We start from the raw sequence: 21,800 nt of genomic DNA, 5'->3' as shown, positions 1-21,800 counted from the left end.
AGATATACTAGTTGTTTTCAGTCACTCTTGCTTGTCCTGAAAATTAGAAAAGGGGTTAATAAAGGCCTGTTATCTTAGAAGAAAAAAATATGTAAGATTTTCTCACTTTCTCATACAGTTCTAAAAGTTTAGTTTTTTGAGTGGTGTGTTTAGGAGAGAAGCATGTATCCATAGTAGCTGGTGGATCCCTGTAAGTTTCATTAACAAAGTCATATTTATCCCTATAAAGAAATGCAAAGAGACCTGAAACAGTAATATTAATAATAAAAATGGAAACAACTCACTTTTGTATATGATTATTAAATGCTGGTTCTTTTTCATATGATATAATACATTTAATCCTCATTTCCTCCCAAGTGAGATGTTAACATTATTTATTATCATTTTATTTTTTGAGAAGGTGACTCACTAACCCTAAACTCATGATCCTCTAACCTCAGCCTTAGGAGTAGCTGGGATTACAAGTGCATCACACTGCACCTAGCTGCAGCAAATATTATTAGCTTCATTTTACAGAGAAAAAATAATTATAAGAAACCCTCCCAAGACCTCATAGCAAGCATGTGGCAGAGCCAGAAGTCACATGCAGACAGTCTTACATTGGTGCCAGCAAACTTCCCACCCAGCCATCCTGCCTGCAAATCACCAGCCAAAAGATTTTTCAGCACTGTTTTGTAAGTCAAGCTGTTAAGTTTTAGCAGCTAATCCTCAGTGGATGAAACACTACCCAGCTCATATGGGAGAAATTAAGAGACTCTCTCCCAAAAGGGCAAATATAAGAGAAAGTAACAGAGCTAAAGGGGACATTGTGCCTGTAGGGATTCATTCAAAAGAAACAACTTTCCAGATTTTTCTGTTTGTTTCACTCCACTGGGATATGCCCAGCCCCCAGCTTAACCTTTGCTTCATTGGCTTAGCAGCCTCAAAAGTGGGAAACATTATGAAAAGAAGCACAAGTGTCACAGTGGCCAGCTGGCAGAGGGACATTCCAGTCATTTTGTGCATCCCCTCACGAGCATTTTATTTCAGTTGTTCTTTGGCACACACAAGTTAGAAGCTCAGCTGGCTATCTGCTTTTGATGAAGAATGAAATCTCTTCAGTATCCCAAATATCTATGCATTACTAATGAGCCCTGGTCGTCATAGATTTCAAACAAGCTAGAATAAGTGGAAAAAAATATGATAGTGCTTGAGTCATTGGTTGTTGAGAAATAAGGTTACAAAAACAAGAAAAAACCATGTCTTTATTCTGTAGCTTTGAGCTACCAGTAGGGTAAAGGCTGGGAAACAAGCCACAAACACAACTGTATTATATCATAACCATGCTCTGGGGCTCAGTAGGGGCTAGAGAATGAAGTCACTTGGCATTTGTAGTGCCTTATGGTCTGTCCAAGATCTGTCTGGTTTCACCACTCAGACATGGTAGTCTAATACTCAAAAGCTGTACACGACCACTGCCTCACCATCATATGCACACACATCCTGATTTGTCAGTCCCTGTGCTTTGACAGGTTTTTGATCTTCTCAGTCTCACATACGTGCCCCATACTATACTTTTACAATGAAGCCCTACTCATTTATTTTACTATACTTCCCATGATCATTGGTTCTTTAATTGCATAATGCCTAGCTCTTTCTGGGCCATAGTAAGCACCAAGTACACTTGTGACCTGAACTGAAGAATCATAAATATTGGGAGCATATTCTTCTCTGCTTCTTATCTTTCCCTGTGAAAGAAAAACAGCTGTGGGAAGCCTCAGGGGAGGACAGGAGGGGCATGCTTTCCTGAGAAGAAAGCAGGTGCATGCCACCCAGTCCTACTACAGTCATTTCCAAGGGCTTTCAGGGTACAGAGAGAAATTGGACAGTGTTTTGTTTCTTAGTGGGCAGGGGAAAGAGACTGTCATTGGAATCTCAAATAGATTACAAAGGTAGGTGGTAAACCAGTCTCCATAGCAGGAAAGACATTGGGACCCCATAACTGAGAAATTATATTCAAGGATATTCTGGTTGCCATAGTAGTAACCTCCTTGACAATAAACATCCTTGGTCACTTAAGTGTCAAGGAATGAAGGAAACTTGTATTTATTGAATTTTAGCAGTGTATTATAAAAATATTTTAGATCTTGAAGTTTTGTGTCAGGCTGCTTGGATTTAAATTATGGTTCTCCCATTCATTACCTGTGCTAATCCATAGCATGGGCAAATGAGTAGTGAAATGAATAGATTTTATAAAGTACTAAAAGGCCAGGCTGATATGCATCAAATAACCTGTAAGCATGAGTTAAATTGAAAATATGAACACATTTTCCCAGGAAACCTTATTTACATGGTAGTTTTGAATAGGTCATGGTAATTTTATTTTATGGCAGATTCAACAGTGATGTATTAAATATCTTACCATATTTATATCATATGGCTCAGCAATTCCTTTAATATATATTTACCTAACAGAAATGCTAATGTATGGTAAGCAGGCATATGTTCTGCACTGTTGATTAGAAGGACAGTCATGGCAATCCTAGAGTGGAAGCTACACCAGTGTCTCTTAACAGTAGAATGCAATGTAGAACCATTGTTCTTTGCTTGAGAAGGAAAAACAACTTTGTTTTCATTGTTGCATATGTACGCGCAATGGCATGCAAAACAGCAATGTGAACAAAATGCCCATCACTACTCCTGACAATGGGGAGGAATCTGACAAACATGAAGTGGAAAAAATCAGACAAAACCATATATTTGTATGATTCCATTTATATAAAATAGAAAATTAGGCAAAAGCAATCTGTGCTATTAGAGGTCAGAATAATTGTTACCCTTGTGTCAAAAAAAACCTCTTGGGATGATTGCATTGCTCTATGCATTAGTTATATAGGGAAACTTTGTGAAAATTCATTAACATAGGATATGTTTATGATATGTGTACTTTTATACAATGGTTACACTTTAATAGAAAGTTTTAAGCATTAAAAATGAAATAAGGGCTGGAGAGATGGCTTAGCGGTTAAGCGCTTGCCTGTGAAGCCTAAGGACCCCGGTTCGAGGCTCGGTTCCCCAGGTCCCACGTTAGCCAGATGCACAAGGGGGCGCACACATCTGGAGGCTGGAAGCCCTGGCGCGCCCATTCTCTCTCTCTCCCTCTATCTGTCTTTCTCTCTGTGTCTGTCGCTCTCAAATAAATAAAAATTAAAAAAAAAATGAAATAAGCACACATTATAGTACTGAGTTAGTGAATAGTCATAGATTTATCTATCAGTGAGAAAGATACTTGGAAAGATCATAGTTCTCTGGGGTGTGCAGCTGGTAAAGCTTAGAACCAAGCAAGGAAGGATTTGAACTGAATGGCTTAGCAAACATTATCGTCCAAAGAGTTACTTTCAGAGCTGCTTACCCACTGAGAAGCCTCACAGTAGCCAGATGTCAACTGAAAAGGCATCTTCACAAGCCACACAGCGCTCTCTGACAAACAGACCTGATAGATGTGACTGCCGGAACATTAGCTTGGCCAGAGCAATAAAACCATCCAACAGGATTGTATCATCTTTCTGGATAGAAGAGTGGTGGTTGTGGCAGCAGGAGGGTTCTCAGATTTATGCAGTGGTGGAAGGACTTAACTACCTCCATATTGAGCACATGGGCAAGGACCAGGATCACCAGAAATTATCTTCCTTGTCCTACCTCTGGTGAGCTTGCCATGCTTGGTCAGTTCTGGATTCAGGAGCTCAACTAGACCTTCAGTGTTACTGATCAGAACAAAGATCATTTTATCAACAAGGAAGACAGGCATGGCATGCTTCCTTCTGGAGGAAAATCCCAACTGATGAGTACCAGGATGGCATGATGAAGGAGGATCCAGGCTGCATCAAATACACTATGTGTGGTGAGAATTTAAACAGCACAAATCCTAAGGTTGTTGTAAGAATGCTGTTACCTTTGTTGATGCAGAAGCAACTGGCATCATGCAGACGGGTTACCTGAGAGTGGCTGACAACTATAGGCAAAGGGTTAGTGGATGAGAAAGTGGAGTAGCTGTGCAGAAAAGCCCCATTGACAAAAGGTAGTTTCTCGTAACTGAGGTCCTTGAAATATCCTTAAACCCAGCCAAATATTCTTGTTGCCACATTAGCTGTTTCTGAGTTTTTTTCTCTTAGAGCCTATTGGGCTTTACAATAGCTTATAGCTTTTGCCTTTCCTGTATTTATCCTCAGACACATAGGGCCTATGTATTACTATAATCAAAGTGGAAATGAGAGTTTTTTACATTTTCAAAAAAAAAAAAAAATAGGGGAAATTAACTCACCAGTGTTCCAGCCCAAATCAGTGTAGCCTGCAGAGTCTATGTATTTATGTTAGAGAAAGTTACTTATACATTTTAAATTTTCTAATAATAAAAATTCAAAATCTGTCCAACAAGGTAGGAAAAGCATTGTAGGCAGTATTTGCTCACAAGAGGACATAATGCTGTTCCATTGTGTCCTATATCAAAATGCATAAAAATAGGAACTCCTTAGAAATGATTTATGGAATTACAGTCAAAGATGCATGTGTCCCAGAGGTCCTCATGAACCCAGTCCTATTTATCAACTTTATCTTACTATGAACTGTGTGTGAGTGAGGCGCCATCTGTCTGTCTGTCTATGTATTTTTATAGCATATGAATGATTAATACAGATTCGTGGATAAACCATAGTTCTGAAATTTACTTCTAAGAACTATTATTAGAAAAAAAATCAGGCTTTTTGAGGCAATCTCTATATGCATCAGTATAGTTCTGCTCCATGTTCAGGGGCGTAATAGGTTAGTGAAACTGAATGAGCTCATATAGGAAGCTACGATAGCTCCATGTTATCCCACAATTCAATTCAGAAGCATTTATTAAAACTATGAGTACTATACTTCCCTACCATTATGCTGTAGTAGCCAAGAAACTAGGAATTCTAAGTTTGAAATGATCAAATTCCAACAAGAACTTTGGAACTACCTTTATATCTAAGGAAGGCCAAAGCCAGGTGAGAGTTTGGCCATTTGGAAAGATGATGCCATCTGCTATTGCTGTTATTATCCCAAGTAACCAATGGCTGTACTATAGTTTGAAAATGAGAGGTTTCCCTGCCCATTCTCTTACATTAAGTATTTGATCCCCACCTGGTGGCACTGTTTGGGAAACTTGAGGAGATGGGGTTTCGCTGGAAGTTGAATATTGTGGGCTTGTTCCTATGGAATATATCTTGCCCTGGTTTCTTCCTGTAGACCTTCTTTCTAGTTCCTGCCTGATACGGGGTAAAGAAGGCTTCTCTGGAATTTTTATGTTGATACTCAGGATTGAATGGCTCTCTAGCCCAATGTGAGTTTTGTGTGGAATAAGTTGGTAATTCAGGAAATGCTTAGTGGATGAGGACAATTGTTACGTAATGAGGAAGTGACAGACCCATGACCTCTGACATTTGTGTCCTAGAGATCAAATACAGAAGTAATTAAGGTCAGTTGGCTTTTGATAACTTTTTCTTGATTGATTAAATGAATAAATTGCTAAGTGAATAAAAAAGTGAGTTTTTATAAGACAGAGCTTTGAATGCATTGATTCAGAGATAATATTCTAATCCATTTTTTGGTGGATCTTAGATTACATCTTTAGAAAGTTAAGCTAAAATATGTTATTGTTTGGAGTCTAGATTTTCATTAAATGACATACACAATGTCTCATAAAACAGAAGATCCTAGTAAAGTCCAGTTATGTTGTTGTTGGAAGATGTGGCTATGTCTACATAAAAATTCCTAGTAACAACATTTAAACCAAGTTTATAGGTCTCAGAAATTAATTATGAAGAGTATAAACTGTGAGCATAATGTGAACATAATACTTAATTATATTTTAAGGAATTTTCATTGAAGGGATTTATTATAGTTGTAGACAGATGTCAATTCTTTTAGATAAGTAGCATTTTAAAAAGTAATTAAAAATCTATGAGAATACTGAAAAATTGACAGCCCCTTATTAACTTCTCCTAACCAGTAAAAGAGATTATTCAATTTGTGATATATATTTTACATATTTAAACAATCTTTAATTGTTGTAACTGTTCTTCAATAGACTTTATAGATTTTATTTCACTGATGAGAAAATTAAGAGTCATTAAGTAACTTGTCCAGGACACAATACATAAATTCAAGAACTAGAGGTCATTGCAGGTTCAAACCTTAGTTTCTATCTGACACTATCTCTAGATACAATCACACCAGTGTCAGATGAAAGATTACACACAAGCAGCAAATTTCCCTACTTCTACCCTCATAGAAAACCTTGAATTAGCATCAGAATAATACAGGTCCTATAATTATGTAGGCAAGAATAAAAAAAAAAATAAAGAAGGGAGAGAGATGCTAGACAAAGCATATTCTGAGCCAGATAGAACAATAGAACATGGTTTATTTTTATCATCATTTGACCGTAGTCATTCCATTGTGGTTCAGGTTGTAATTGAAGCACAGTGGGAGTTGATAAATTTTGGTGGTTCACTTGACTTACCTCTTCCTTTGTAAATGTCACTGGTTGCTAGGAATCACCGTATTCGGAAGGATTCCCTTGTTTCCACACCCCAGCTCCTCTGACACTATGTCACGCCTGTGCTGACAGTGGGGGGCATTTGATGAGATCCTTGTCGCACTTTTATTGTCAATGAACTTAATAGAACAATTCTCTGGCTTCTTCAAACACCATCTCTCCATTCCAAACTGCTTCCAAGTATGTCACTACTAAATCGAAATTTCTAGGGAAAGAAATAAACCATATGCCACTTTTCCCTTCAGCTTATTTTAAACATATGGCACCAGAAATGGGAGTGTATCAGTGCTATTAATTTAGACTCCCTGTGTTCCCAGTGCTATCATTCTCCATTTAATTTAAAGAACTCTTTAGTACTGGCCTAGAAATATATCGTCTTTGCTTAAAAAAATGAAGGAATAGGATTATGAGAGAAAATAAAGACTTGCTCCTGATGTAGTTGCCCTGGGCCTGAGGGCTACACCTCAGAGGACCCAAGTCCATGGAGCACACATTATTGAATTCTGAGAGTTCTTTTTGAACATATTTCTGGTTAATAACAGAACTCAAAGGTTGTCGTTAAGACACTACACACTGCGGTCAATATAAGAACTTAAGTTTGAATCATCATATTTCATTTGATTTCCGTTTACTGAATAATTCAGAAGGGACATGAGCTCTTCAAGTTAACACTAACAGTAATATAATATTTTCAACAGAAAAGTGATAAGCTGGCTGGAGAGATGGCTTAGTGGTTAAGGTTCTTTCTGGCAAAGCCAAAGGACCCAGGTTCAATTCCCCAGGACCCACATAAAGTCAGACGTGCAAGGTGGCATATGTATCTGGAGTTTGTTTGCAGTAGCTAGAGTCCCTGGCATACCAATTCTCTGTCTGTATCTCTTCTCTTTTTTTTTTCTCCCTCTCTCTCTGCTTGCAAATAAATAAATAATATTTTTAAAGTGATAAGGTAGCTTTGATGTAAATGCAATAGGATTTTAATTTTATGAAATGCACATTAAATTTAAAAAAATAGGCTAAGATACTAACAAAAACTAATAGGCTTATCATTAGAGGTGCAATGTCTACATATCATAGTTTGTTTAAATTTAAAATAAAGAAAGATTATGTAAATTGATTTCATGTAAAAGCACAACTCAGAACCTTTGCAAATCTCATATTCTAGTCTTCAATTTCCATTTTGTTCATAGTGTTTTGGGATACAATTTTCATTTTTAATTTTTAAAATTTTTTTGGTTTATTTATATTTCTTTATTTGAGAGCGACAGACAGAGAAAGAGGCAGAGAGAGAGAGAGAGAGAATGGGCGCACCAGGGCTTCCAGCCACTGCAGATGAATTCCAGATGTGTGCGCCCCCTTGTGCATCTGGCTAATGTGGGTCCTGGGGAATCAAACCTCGAACCAGTGTCCTTAGGCTTCACAGGCAAGCGCTTAACCACTAATCCATCTCTCCAGCCCTCATTTTTAATTTTAATGTGGGTAAGTTTATAAATCTTTCAGGGGTATTGGCTTGTTCATTGAGTCTCAGAAAAAAAATAATAATTTCCTTACCTCTAAAAAAGAAGTGTTTTATTTTACTTTTTATGTTTTCATTCTAACATTTGTAGCTTTAACTTGTAGGTATTTAATCCACTTGAAATTTATTCTTTTGTATAGTAGAGAGGTAGGTACCTGATTTTAAGGGGAAAAAAATCACTCATTGCTATGTCATTTATTGGATAATTCACACTTTCCAACTAATTTATAATGACCTAATATTTTTGAGATTCCTCCAAGTCTATTCTTGTCTTGGTGATTCTGTACCTTGCCAAGTTTTCTAAACTTGGGCTAATACCCCACTGTTTAGATCACTGCAGACAGAGCGTGGTGATTGGACAGACACATTCAACATTCATCTTCAGGACTTGTCACATTCCTTTAAATAGATTAGAGCTTGATTGATACAGAATTTATAGAAGAATTCGAGGGAAATTGTTAATTTAAACCTTTTTTGACCTCTTGGCTCAGCTACTGTGTCTTCCCATGGATATAGTGTTAGAACCCTGGTCTCTATAGACATTAATACCATTTGGAATAGAATTTTGTTTCTGTAATATTTTATTAGTGGCTATTTTGAGTGTTTGTATTGATTTTTTTAAGTTTATTTTTTAAATTTTCAAGTAGACAGAAAGAGAGAATATGAATGGGCATGCCATGCCTTCCTGCCACTGCAAACGAACCCCAAATTCATGTGCTACTTTGTGAGTTTGGCTTTAACTAGGTACTGAGGATTTGAATATAGGCCATCAAGCTTTGAAAGCAAGCGCCTCCAACTGCTGAATCATCTATCCAGACCATTGACTTACTTTTATTTTATGTGCTGGTTTCAAAATTGGTATACTATTGGTTTCTCAATATTTAAAATAATGTGCACATCTACATGGATTTTATTGAATCATATCATTAACAATTGAAGACAGCCACATCTATCTGTCTTTTTATAATACTTGTATATTTCATATATTTAACTCCTTGTAATAATTGGGACTTCAAATAATTATTCAATTAAATGGTGGTATAATCTACCTTTGTCTTGATTCTGTTCATTTTTATTTATTTATTTATTTTTTTTGAGTGTGACAGAGAGAGAAAGAGACAGAGAGAGAGAGAGAGAGAATGGGTGCGCCAGGGCTTCCAGCCACTGCTAATGAACTCCAGACACATGCGCTTCATTGTGCATCTGGATAACGTGGGTCCTGGGGAATCGGGTCTCGAACCAGGGTCCTTAGGCTTCACAGGCAGGCGCTTAACCACGAAGCCATCTCTCCATCCCTTGATTCTGGATTAAAGTAATGTCTCCAAAATTTTATAATTAAGGACTGTACTCATTTTAGGCTTTTCATAGACATTCCTTAATTAGTCAAAGGAAAGCAGCCTTCTCTATTGAATGAATTAAATTTTTATTACAAATGTAACTGAAACATTTGTATATATTTTCAGAATTTGCCAAGATGATTATATCATTTATCTGCTTGTTACCCTGGTGTATAGGAAGAGAATTTATGATGTTGAATCATCTTGGCACCTGGGATAAACCTTTCTTTGTCAGTATTCCTTGATTTACCTCTGCTCCCCTCCACTTTCTCCTTCCTCTAGCTCACCTCTCTTCCTCTTTTCTTTCTTTCTTCCTTTATTTTACTATCTATCTGTCTGTCTGTCTGTCTATCATATATCTGCCTTTCTTTCATGTGTATACGTGTGTGTATGCATATTGTTGCACTTAGATTTGCATTGCTGGTAGAAATCACCCAACCAAGAGCAGCTTGTGGGGCAAAAAAAGAAGTTTACTTTGGCTTACAGACTTGAGGGGGAAGCTCCATGATGGCAGGGAAAATAACAACATGAGCAGAGGGTGGACATCACCCCTGGCCAACAAGGTGGACCACAGCAACACGAGGATGTGCCAAACACTGGCAAGGGGAAGCTGGTTATTGCACCCATAAGTCCGCCCCCAACAATACACCACCTCCAGGAGGCTTTCATTTCCATTTGCCATCAGCTGGGGACCTAGCATCCAGAACACCTTAGTTTATGGGGGACATCTGAATCAAGCCACTACATTCTGCCCCTGGCCCCCATAAACTGATAACCATCCATGAGGTAAAATTCAGTGCATTCAGTCCAAATTTGAAAGTCCCCATAGTCTTTTATCAATTGCAATGATGTTCATATATCCCCATCATCCAAGATCTTTTAACTGAGCCATAATACCAAAATATCCCCCAAAGCCCATGATGGCACCAAATAAACATTCACACTGCAAAAGATGGCAATGGGCATAGCAAAGAAATATTCAACCAATACAAGATTTAAACAGGGCAAACATCAAACTCTATAGATCCAAGTCCAACAACTCTAGTCACTGACAAATCTTCAAGTCCAATAATTCAAAGGAGCAATAAGTCTCTGGAGTTCCAATTCCACCCCTTCAGCTAAGCTACTCACACTCCTAGAAAACATCATCTGGGACTGGCAGCTCTGCCTGGCAGCCATCTCATGGTCCCAGCATTCCACTGGGTCTTCACTGCAAACTACGGTTCATCCTCATGGTCCCATGGGGTCTTCATGCTGTCTGTGGCCATTTCCAAAATACAAAACGGTATTGCAAACTCAATGAGCCTCTCTTTCCTGCACTTCTTATACTCTGCAATACCAGGTAGATGCCAATTTGTTAATCCAGGGGAGAATAAATCAGACTTTGAAGAACAGGACACTACTTGAGAACTCAGTCCCCTTCAAAAGAGTCTACTTTCTTCCTGTTGTCCCAGTGCAGATCAGCAGGTCCAATCTCAAAGTTATAATCTCTCAATTGCAGCTGAACAGGCAGCAGTTCAACCAAAGATTTTTCTTTCTGTGCCACATCCCTCTGCTCACACCACTTCATTTCTATACAAAGCAACTCTCTGCACAACTTCTCAGGACATGGGCATAACAGCAAGCTTCTCACACAAACTGCTAGCCCAGTCCAAGCAAAGCTCTTTCTCACTCTCATTAGCCAAACCTCACAGTCCATAGTCTTTACTGCATTCAGGCCTTTCAACTCTGACCAGACTAGCCCATCAAGCTGTACTTAAACAACTGCAAGGCATCTCTTAGGCTAAGGTTTCAAATCCCTTCTCATTCCTCTGGAAAATCAGCTCCAAAAGGCCAAAGCCACATAGTCAGGTGTCTAACAGCAGTCACACTCCTCAGTACCACTTTACTGTTGCAGTCAGGTTCACATTGCTGGTAGAAATCACCCAACCAATAGCAGCTTGTATGAAAAAAGAGGTTTATTTTGGCTTACAGGCTCAAGGGGGAAGCTCCATGATAGCATGGAAAAATGATGGCATGAGCAGAGGGTGGACATCACCCCCTGGCCAACGTAAGGTGGACCATAGCAACAGGAGAGTGTCCCAAATACTGGCAATGGGAAGCTGGCTATAACACCCATAAGCCCACTCCCAACAATACACCACCTCCAGGAGGCTTTAATTTCCAATTGCCATCAGCTAGGGACCTAGCATCCAGAACACCTAAGTTTATGGGGGGCACCTGAATCAAACCACCACTCACATCCGTTCATTGGGTGCACATGTGTGTGCATGTGTCAAAGCCAGAGGACAACTTTTAAGTGTTATTCCTCAGGAAGGCTATTCACCTTTTTGAGATTGGCGCTTTCATTGGCCTGGTGCTTGAGAGATCCTCCTTTTTCCACCTCTCCAGTGCTGGGACTATAAGTGTGTCCTACAAAACTGAGCACTTTTGTGGGTTCTGGTGATGAAATCAAATTTCTGTGTTTACACAGCAAGAAGTTTATCAACTAAGCCATCTCTCCAACCCACCATTATACATTTATTTTTATTAGACAGCTTAATTACAATTGCTTGTAGTTTATTTAGCATTGTTGCATTTATTCTTATAAATGAGAGTGTTAATAGTCTCTTGCATATTCTTTGCCTAATACTGATGATTGATTATGCTTTGATGGTTCTTGTAGTTTTCTCCAAAGGTTTATATAAAACAATAATAGTTGTGCTTAGAAGAGGATTACTAAGGTCTTGGCCTTAGCCTTTTTGAGGTTCTACCAATTATCTTTCCCCTGCCCTTCTTAGACATTAGACTACATCATACTTTCAGTATGAGATCTACATATTTCAGTATTCGACCTACATCATAGTGCCAGTACTTCCTTTCCTGTGCCCTTTCTAGTATCATACCTACAATACACTTTTAGATCCCCTCTCTGCTTTTGCTTTCCCCTGCTTTCTTCACAAGCATTTCCTCCAAAACTCCTTACACATCTAGTCCTTTCTATTCTAAGGAATGTGAACTACTGCTCTGTGTATGTACCTTTATGTATCATACATCATCCATCCAAGTATCTCTCTATCTATTATCTATCTATCTACCTGTCTGTCTGTCTGTCTATCATCTAGCTACATTTAGAATCTATCTATCTTTCATCTATCCATCTATCACAATGTTGAGGATCAAACCCAGAGCCTTTCTCTTCTAGGCAAATTCTGTACCACTGAGATGTAACTCCAGCTCTGTGTTGTGTTAAAGTGTACTTATAAGAAGTATATGTCTTGTGCAGAGTTATATGGCATTGCATTTTGAGACCCTCTTCCTCTGTAGACCCAACTGGGCTACAATTCATGATCTTACTGGCACAGCCTTCCTAGTCCTAGGATTATAGATATGCACCAACACATCTGACTAGAAATATATGATTGATTTTAAGTACTCTCCGACAATTTTTTCTTTTATTAAGTATTGACAAATCATATGTTGGTACCATTCCCCTCCTCCCTGCCCCATTCCACTGGGGGCCCATCTCAGTGGAGTTTCTGATACCACTGGCAGCATGTCAGTCATTGTGGGACAGGGCAATGCCTCTGGATACTTCCTCCAATCTTACAGTCTTTATACCCCTTCTTCTGCAGTGGTCCCTGAGCATTTGTGGTTGTGTTGTAAGTCCACATTAGTGTTAAGTTCTCACCATCTTCTGGATTTCTGCTTCAACACATTTTTATCATTTTTTTTGTTATTTTTATTTATTTATTTGAGAGTGACAGAGAGAGAAAAAGGCAAACAAAGAGAGAGAATGGGTGCTCCAGAGCCTCCAGCCACTGCAAACAAACTCCAGATGCATGCGCCCCCTTGCGCATCTGGCTAACGTGGGTCCTGGGGAATGGAGCCTCGAACTGGGGTCCTTAGGCTTCACAGGAAAGTGCTTAACTGCTAAGCTGTCTCTCTAGCCCTCAACACATTTAAATCCTCATTGTCTACCACCATCATGCTTGCACAGGTTATTTTCTGACTTTTTTTTTTTTTTTCAAGGCAGTGTCTCATTCTGGCTCAGGCTGACCTGGAATTAAATATGTAGTCTCAGGGTGGCCTCAAACTCATGGTGATCCCTTTACCTCTGCCTCCTGAGTGCTGGGATTAAAGGCATGCATCACCACGCCCAGCATTTTCTGATATATTTTCATGCATGAGTTTAATTTACTTGTCTTTATGGTATTTTTATGGTATGCTTGGTCTTGTCATTTTATTGTTTTCTGTTTGCCAGTCTTTCCCTCTAACTTTAAGTGTCCCTTTTTGTGTTTTCAGTTAGATTCAGGAAAATCTCAAGATACTAAAATAATGGAATGTAAACTCCCAGTGACTTCAAGTCAAAGTTGTTTCTTACTCATTCTGCATAATCATTATATGTTGGCTTATGCTAGTCACTCAGAAACCCAAACTGATGAAGGCTCTATCTCAACATAGACTTCCCTAAGAAAGGCAATGAGAAGGTATATGCACAGTCTGGTCACACCAGACATTACCTAAAGAAGTTCCTTGGGCACAACTAAATGAAAATGTGCCATGGTGCAAGGCCATCATAAACCTAGATTGAAAGGATATTGTGTTCATTTATTGACTTCCCATTCTTCTCTCTTTAGTTGAAAGTACAGACTATATTCTTATTCTCTTAAAGATTATTCATACATTTTATATATAGTCACTTCACTATACTTATTTTCCTGCTAAAATTTAAATGTATATATGTGAATGTGTGTGTGTGTGTGTGTGTGTGTGTGTGTGTGTGTTTGTGTATGTATAATCTTCTACCTAAAATTGTCAGAAAATTTGATGGGCTTCTCTCCCTCTCTCCTTTCTTTCCTCCTTCACTCTTTCCTCACTATATCCTTACTGTTATTTCTTTTGAATGTGTATCAATATTCCTTTGAAGTATGTTTTTATACAAATGCCTATAATTTTAATTTTAAGATTCATATTTTTATTTACCTATCTCCAGTTTCTATTACATTTATGCCTGATTTTGCTTCATGATTGCATGTTTCTTCACATATGGGTCTATATACTATGTTAGGGATCCATATCCACCTTTCTGCTAGTTTCTCTATAAAGGTCTCCCTAGCCCACAGCCATGCCCATTCAGTTACACACTGTTACTTTCTTGGTGCCACAGTAGAGCTGAGTTGTTGCACAAGAGACTCTGGACAATCATGCTAAGGAATAGCTATTACTTGGCACTTCAGACCAAAAAACGTTTATACTTATTTGCTTTAGACAAATTGTAGAACTTCAGTTTTTAATTTGATCATTTTAAACATACTTTAAAAAAGTCCTTGTCAGATTGTTCTACAACATTAATTTCACCTGGAAGCTATCATAAAACATGATTACCTTGTCAGTCACATGACTGTCCTCACTGTGTTCCCCTACACTCACACCTTACTGTGACTCCTTGCCATTGGTAATTACTAGTAGTGCATCTTGAATCTATTTCCCATAGAGAAGGAAGAGGGTTTAAATCACTGATAGAATTTATTCAGGACAATGCATCTACTCCATATTGGCTGCTTCTCCACTAGAATTATACCAGGGCTTGTAGCCTTTTTCTGCCCATCGCTTTCCCTTCTGCTGTTTCACAATCACACAGATACTTGTGCTTTAAATTCTAGACCTTAGTTTTTAGCATTCTTTAAAAAATTTAAATATACCATTGCACATATTTGGTACAGACAGGAACACAAGATGTGAATATAAGGCACTACCTTGACTGGAAATGACACACACACACACACACACACACACACACGGTGTATTGTGTATTAGTATTGATTTACTTTGCAATTGAAATCATAAGCATTGAATCTAACTCAAAAGTGACTGATGAGGTCATTATAAGCCAAGTTAATTCAAAGTTACTCTCCTCATGGGATGCATCACATTTTGAAAATTATACCATTTAAATAGAAATTTTTATTAAATAGAATATTTAACTAAATCAAATATTCAACATAAAATTATTTTCAAAGTACATTATTTAAGACTGATTTCAACACAAAACCCTAGTTCTGCATTTGAAAATAAACAAAAAAAAATGGTCATCTAGCAGAGCACTCCATTTTATCAAGGCAAAGAATAGACAATTATATGAAGAAAGCATAAACTCTCATTTATGTTATTACCAGTGTTTGCTAATAGTTTTCATATAACCCCCAAACCATTCCATTTTACCCCCATTTTGGTCAATGTCTAGCTGTTAATTATTCAATGGCTATGGAAGCAAAAGAAGTAATTATCCATTTTCTTGAAATTGGCTTTGATTTCCTATTAAAGTCTTTGCTCTGTTTTTGATTTCTGGATTAATTCTGAGGGTCATCTGCTGAAGAACCACTAGGTAGAATGAAACTGAGTTCCAAGTCACTGTGTAGCATGACACACTCACTTTTGACTGTAGTATTAGTGAAAGATGACTTGTGTTGCCCACCCTTCCAAGATCTCATTCATGTTACTGTAACTAATGTTATGATTTTTAAATTATTTAGTTTTTTATTTACTTATTTGAGGGGGGTCAAGGCAGACAGAGAGAGAAAGAATGGGCACACCTGGGTTTCAGGCACTGTAAACAAACTCCAGACACATGCACTACCTTGTGCATCTGGCTTATGTGGTGCTGCAGTCTGGTTCACATTGCTGGTAGAAATCATCCAACCAGGAGCAGCTTCTGGGAAAAAGAGGCTTATTTTGGCTTACAGACTTGAGGGGAAGCTCCACGATGGCAGGGGAAAATGATGGCATGGGCAGAGGGTGGACATTAACCAATGGCCAACATAAGGTGGGCAATGAGAACAGGAGAGTGTGCCAAACACTGGCATGGGGAAAGTGGCTATAATACCCATAAGCCCTCCCCCAACAATATACTCCCTCCAGGAGGCATTAATTCCCAAATCTCCATCAGCTGGGAACCTAACATTCAGAAGACCTAAGTTTATGGAGGATACCTGAATCAAACCACCACATGTGGGTACTGGGGAATTGAACTCTGGTCCCTGGGCTTTGCAGACAAGCACCTTAACCACTAGACAATCCCTCCAGCCCACTGTTATTTCCATTAATGTACTGCTGCATGGGCATACTGTTATCTTAGACCCATTCTCTTAACAATTGTTTTAAAAGTGTTTTCAGAAGAGAGAACCCTATGATTTTCTGTGGCACTGAATTCTGTATGTCAGGAGAAAGCAGAAATTTTCTATTCATGAAATGTATTTCCACATAATCAACTCATGTGTTTTTAAAACTGAAAACAAGCTGTATTTTAGTAATAAAATTGTAACGTTTTATTTAACCTTAATGTGAAATTAAATACTACTTAGGTAGTCTCTTGGTAATTTGTTTTTACTCAGCAGCTACTCATTTAATGACTTAAACTTAGTATCCAAGGCTGAAATTAGGTTTCAATAAAAACTATCAGACTTGGAAAGTTATCATTTGGATGAGTATAATGTATAGTTTACTCAATCTTAAGCAATTTAGGATTCTTAAGAGAATTATTTTAGAACTAATAAAGATATTTCAACATTTATATCAATAATTTTCCCTACACTCTCTAGACATCGCTTATCTGTTTCTTCTAACAGACACTTATTGAGCAATTACTACATACAAACTACCATGCTGGTCCCTGTAGGCAAAGAAAGAAAAAATGAGTCACTGCCTCACAGCCTCTGCCCTCCATAATGTTAAATCTTAGAGACAAGATGTACTCAAAGTGCTTTATTAGAACTAGTGCCACATGCCAAGAGGGCTAGAGCAGTAAGCAAGGCAGAGAATTAACCTGGAGAAAGGGCACAGAAACTCTATTTAGGATAATTATGAGGAGAGTTAATGTCAAAGGAATATTCTCAGACCCATCTTGGAGAAAAGGGAAGCATAGGTACATTTATACCAAGTCTAACAGCCATACACTAGCCCTTCAAACACAGCAAGCTCATTTGTAGCAAGGGTCTCTTCATATACCCATAGCTGAAGTTGAGGGATTCTTATGTTGTAGGTTTCTTTTATTGTTAGTTCATTTGTTTGTATTAGACCAGACAGGGTCTCACTCTAGCCCAAGCTGGTCTGGAACTCGCTCTACCTCCAGGCTAGTCTCAAACTCAGCAATCTTCCTACCTCTGTTTCCCAAGTGCTTGGACTAGAGGCAGGTACCACTATGCACAGGGAGTCATTCTTAAGAAACTTTGGGGAGACATAATTTTGAAATTGGATGCTAAATTCATTTCTCATAAAAATAATGAGTAGAAATTTGAGGTTACTAGTATACATCACACCTGAATAAAATCTTTTGTAAGAGCTGGGTGTGGTGGCACATGCCTTTTAATCCCAGCAGTCGGGAGGCAAAGGTGGAAGGATTGCTGCAAGTTCAAGGCCACACTGAGACTACATAGTTAATTCCAGGTCAGCATGATCTAGAGGAAAAACCTACCTTGAAAAAAACAAACAAACAAACAAACAAACAGGAAAAGAAAAAGAAAAGCCTATGACCAAAATCATGAATTCCAACAAGAAGCTTCCACTAGTCTTTAGTTGAAAGAGTGGTTACACCCACCTAAAGTGCTCTTAATTTATAATGCTTATCCCATTGAACCTATGCTGACTGCAGTCCCCTTTGGAGAATATGTTTGTCTTTTTCAGAAGGCAGCTAATAGGAGGAGCTTAACCACTCCTTATACATCAGCCAGGGCCCAGGTGAAATCACAGAGGAATTGACGAGATGAGCAAGAGTGCTACTTCAATAGTGAGCCTGTCAACCAGTGCCAGCATCATGGAGACAGACACCGAGGATACTCAAAACACACCAAAGCAGAAATCCAGAACTGGCTGAGAGCACATCACTAAAACACACTTACCATGGCTCAGAGAATTTTGCAAAAGAGGGGGCAAAAATAATGTAAGAGCCACAGAGTGGAAGGGAATGTCCAGAGGCACTGCCCACCTTTGCTATGACCGACTTATGGTCTCACATCTATGCCATGCAAACCTAGGGGGAATACCGGCATTCCCACTGAGGAGGGCCCTCAGCAGAATGGGGGCAGGGAGGATGGAAAAGATGATACAACTTTCTACTTAACTAAAAAAAAAAAAGAATTTCTATGTTGTAATGAAGGTAACAGCAAATCTAGATTTGGTGTTAGAAAACTTAACAATTAGATTCATTCTGTCTTTACAGGACAAGATAGAATAGTCAGTTAATGTCTCTCAACTTTAGTGTGTTAATTGAGGATAAATCTCAATTTTCTATGTTAATGGTAGCTATGAAAATCCAATGATAAATCTTGGCAAAGTATTTGGAAAGCTGTCAGTGCTACAAAAATGCAAAGGAGCAAAGGATGTGTGGTGCATTAAAGATGGACACTTCTCTCATTAACTGGAGAAGTCCTTATATTGCCCTTCAAGTTAGGTGGATTGATGATAATTTTAAGTAAGAGAGCTTAGCAGAATTGATGCTGGGAGTGTCTTGGACTGTACCTTAAAATATTGGTAGGGTCTGTATCCTATATAGGACATTGTGCTCCTAGACCTGAGTCATGCTGTGAAGAAGCTCAAGCAGACCAGGAAAGAGATCTGTGTGAGAAGCTGGAGAACCTCAGTTAAATGCCTCAGTTAAGGTCCTCAGCCAGTAGTAATCAACAGCCTGCTAGTTATGTGACTGAACCATCTTGTAATTGCAGTACTGAGCCTCCCTAAGCTACTCCAGCTGACAATGTGGAACAGAGATGAATTGCCTTTGGCATGGCCTGCATAAATTGCACATTTGTGAGGAAATTTATTGACAATTGCTATTTTAAAGTACCAGATTTGGGCCTGGAGAGATGGCTTAGCGGTTAAGCACTTGTCTGTGAAGCCTAAGGACCCCGGTTCGAGGCTCGGTTCCCCAGGTCCCACGTTAGCCAGATGCACAAGGGGGCGCACGCGTCTGGAGTTCGTTTGCAGAGGCTGGAAGCCCTGGTGTGCCCATTCTCTCTCTCCCTCTATCTGTCTTTCTCTCTGTGTCTGTCGCTCTCAAATAAATAAGTTAAAAAAAAAAGTACCAGATTTGAAGGTATTTTGGCACTGAGAAATAAATTACCAGAAGAGGACATATCACTTTAGAGTATGGTGTAAATCACCATACATATTTTTTTTTCTAATTTTATGCCATATTTAGATATGACCTCATAGGAATGTGTCCCAGCAAAAGCGAAAGGGTCTTTTGATAGTCTGGGCTTCTGTCATTGAACAATTACAGCTGATCCAGTGAAAATTGAAATGTTTATGGCAAATCAAGATAAGATAAGGATCTAGTTCATGGTGAGACTAAACCAAAACACCTTAGCAGAGATTGAATTAAAATCGTTCCCTCACCAGGATACTGTTCCTTTGAAAACAGTTTACGGTTTACTACACATGCTTCTCAGAAACTTATCAGACGAACCTAGAATATCTCATTGACACAGAGAATTTCTTTTACTATTTCTTAAAGTATACTTTTGTTAGAGCCAAATTCTCTTGAAACTTGCCCACCATAAGATATATTTATTTCAGTTGAGTTTTGGGAGAAATTTTCCATGTCCAAATTGACAACTTCCTTTTGCCTTTCAGCAACTTAAAGATGTTACATAATTGCCAGTTGATTTCCATAGTTTTTTGGTAATAAGGCTGTTTTAATTCTTACTGTCTTTTCAAAAACCCTAGTCTTTCTTTCCTCTATCATTCTGTTTATCTATCTATCTATTATGTATCTATCATCTATCTGTGTATCATCTACTTATCTATCATCTATCTATCTATCATCTATCTATCTACCTACCTATCTGTCTATCATCTGCCTCTAATATTTTCTTTTTCTTATTGGTTTCAGAAGCTTGATTTTATATTCTTGCTTCCTGGACTTATAGCATTATTTTGTAGCTGTAGGTTGATATATTTAACTAGAGTTTGCTACTTTTTGGGAAATATCTCTTCAGATTTATTTTTACTATATTTTCCTTTGGTTCTGCTTCATGGAATAGAACCTTTCACATTTGGCCATTTGTTACTATCCAACAATCTTTGGATACTTTTTTTTCACAGCAGTTAGTTTCTCCTCTTCATTTCAATTTGAGTAGTTTCAACTAAGTAATTCATCTCTGAATTCATTTACCCTTTCCTATTTTCAAAACTGCTATAAAATAAGTTGCATAAGCTCTTCATTTTATGCTGTCTTATTTTTAGTACTAGTACTTTTGTTTGTTTCTATGTTTCAGGTGCTCTATTAAAATGAAATTTCTCATGTATGACATGTTGACCCAATTTCCCATAAGTTGATTAAAACACATATTTAACATATTTATATACTAGATGTTTTTGGTAGTAATGACATTTGGCCACATTAATATCTGTATCTAATGACTATTCATTGTACTGATGTTAGTTCACATTACCCTGGTTTACATGGGGTCCTGGGGAATTGAACCTGAGTCCTTTCACTTTGCTGCAAGCATCTATAACCGCTAAGCCATTTCTCCAGCCCCACTATTTTAAATCTTTATACTCAACTAAAATCCATTATTTTTATCCTGTCCTAAAGAAACATTTCTCAAAATTTAAAATTGACATATGCTTGTCTTCATAAATACATGGATATAATATTTCATGTAGTCTGACTTCTTTAATATTTTATATGCACATACATATTTATGCCATTTACAATTTTATTTGGCCCTTTTTTCTGAGACCTTTACATTTTTATATAATTTATGATCACAGGAAGACCAAAATAAGGTTTTATTATTAAATTATGTTAAAGAAAGGGAAATGGAGAGGCATGGAGGTAGAAGAGAGGACAGTACTAGAATCTATGCTAGTTTAATTTTCCTTGGTAGAATTGTTGCTGTTCCTTCTAAGGATCATTGACCATTGCACAGACAGAATGCCATTATTTTAACTTGCCATGAGTTTATCTTGTGACTAGCTGGTTAATCTCAAATATATCCTTGCATCTTATTTTATGATTTGTATCCAGTGTACATATAACTAGAAAAAAAAGATTAATTTCCTAGCTTTAATCTTTCTAAATGATCAACAGTGTGTTTATCCAATGCAACAAAGCACTATACTTGTTTTTTTTTTTTTTTGTTTGCTTGTTTGTTTTATGATTTGAGCTGGGAATCAGACTCAGGGCCTTGTACTTGCTAGGCATGCATTCTTCCATGGAACTAGATCCCCAACCCTATACTTCATTTCTCAAAAAAAAAAAATTGAAATATTTCTATGCAAGATATATTTTTTTTAAATTTTGAATAGTTTACAATATGATACCAGACATGGTTTAATGGAACTTCTTTTCATTTTTGCTGCTATTACTCTTAGTATATAATTTAATGATAATAGAACTTCCTTC

The sequence above is a fragment of the Jaculus jaculus genome, chromosome 8, assembly GCF_020740685.1.
Source record: "Jaculus jaculus isolate mJacJac1 chromosome 8, mJacJac1.mat.Y.cur, whole genome shotgun sequence".
NCBI classification, from domain to species: Eukaryota; Metazoa; Chordata; class Mammalia; order Rodentia; family Dipodidae; genus Jaculus; species Jaculus jaculus.
Note: the sequence above shows the minus strand (reverse complement) of the source record.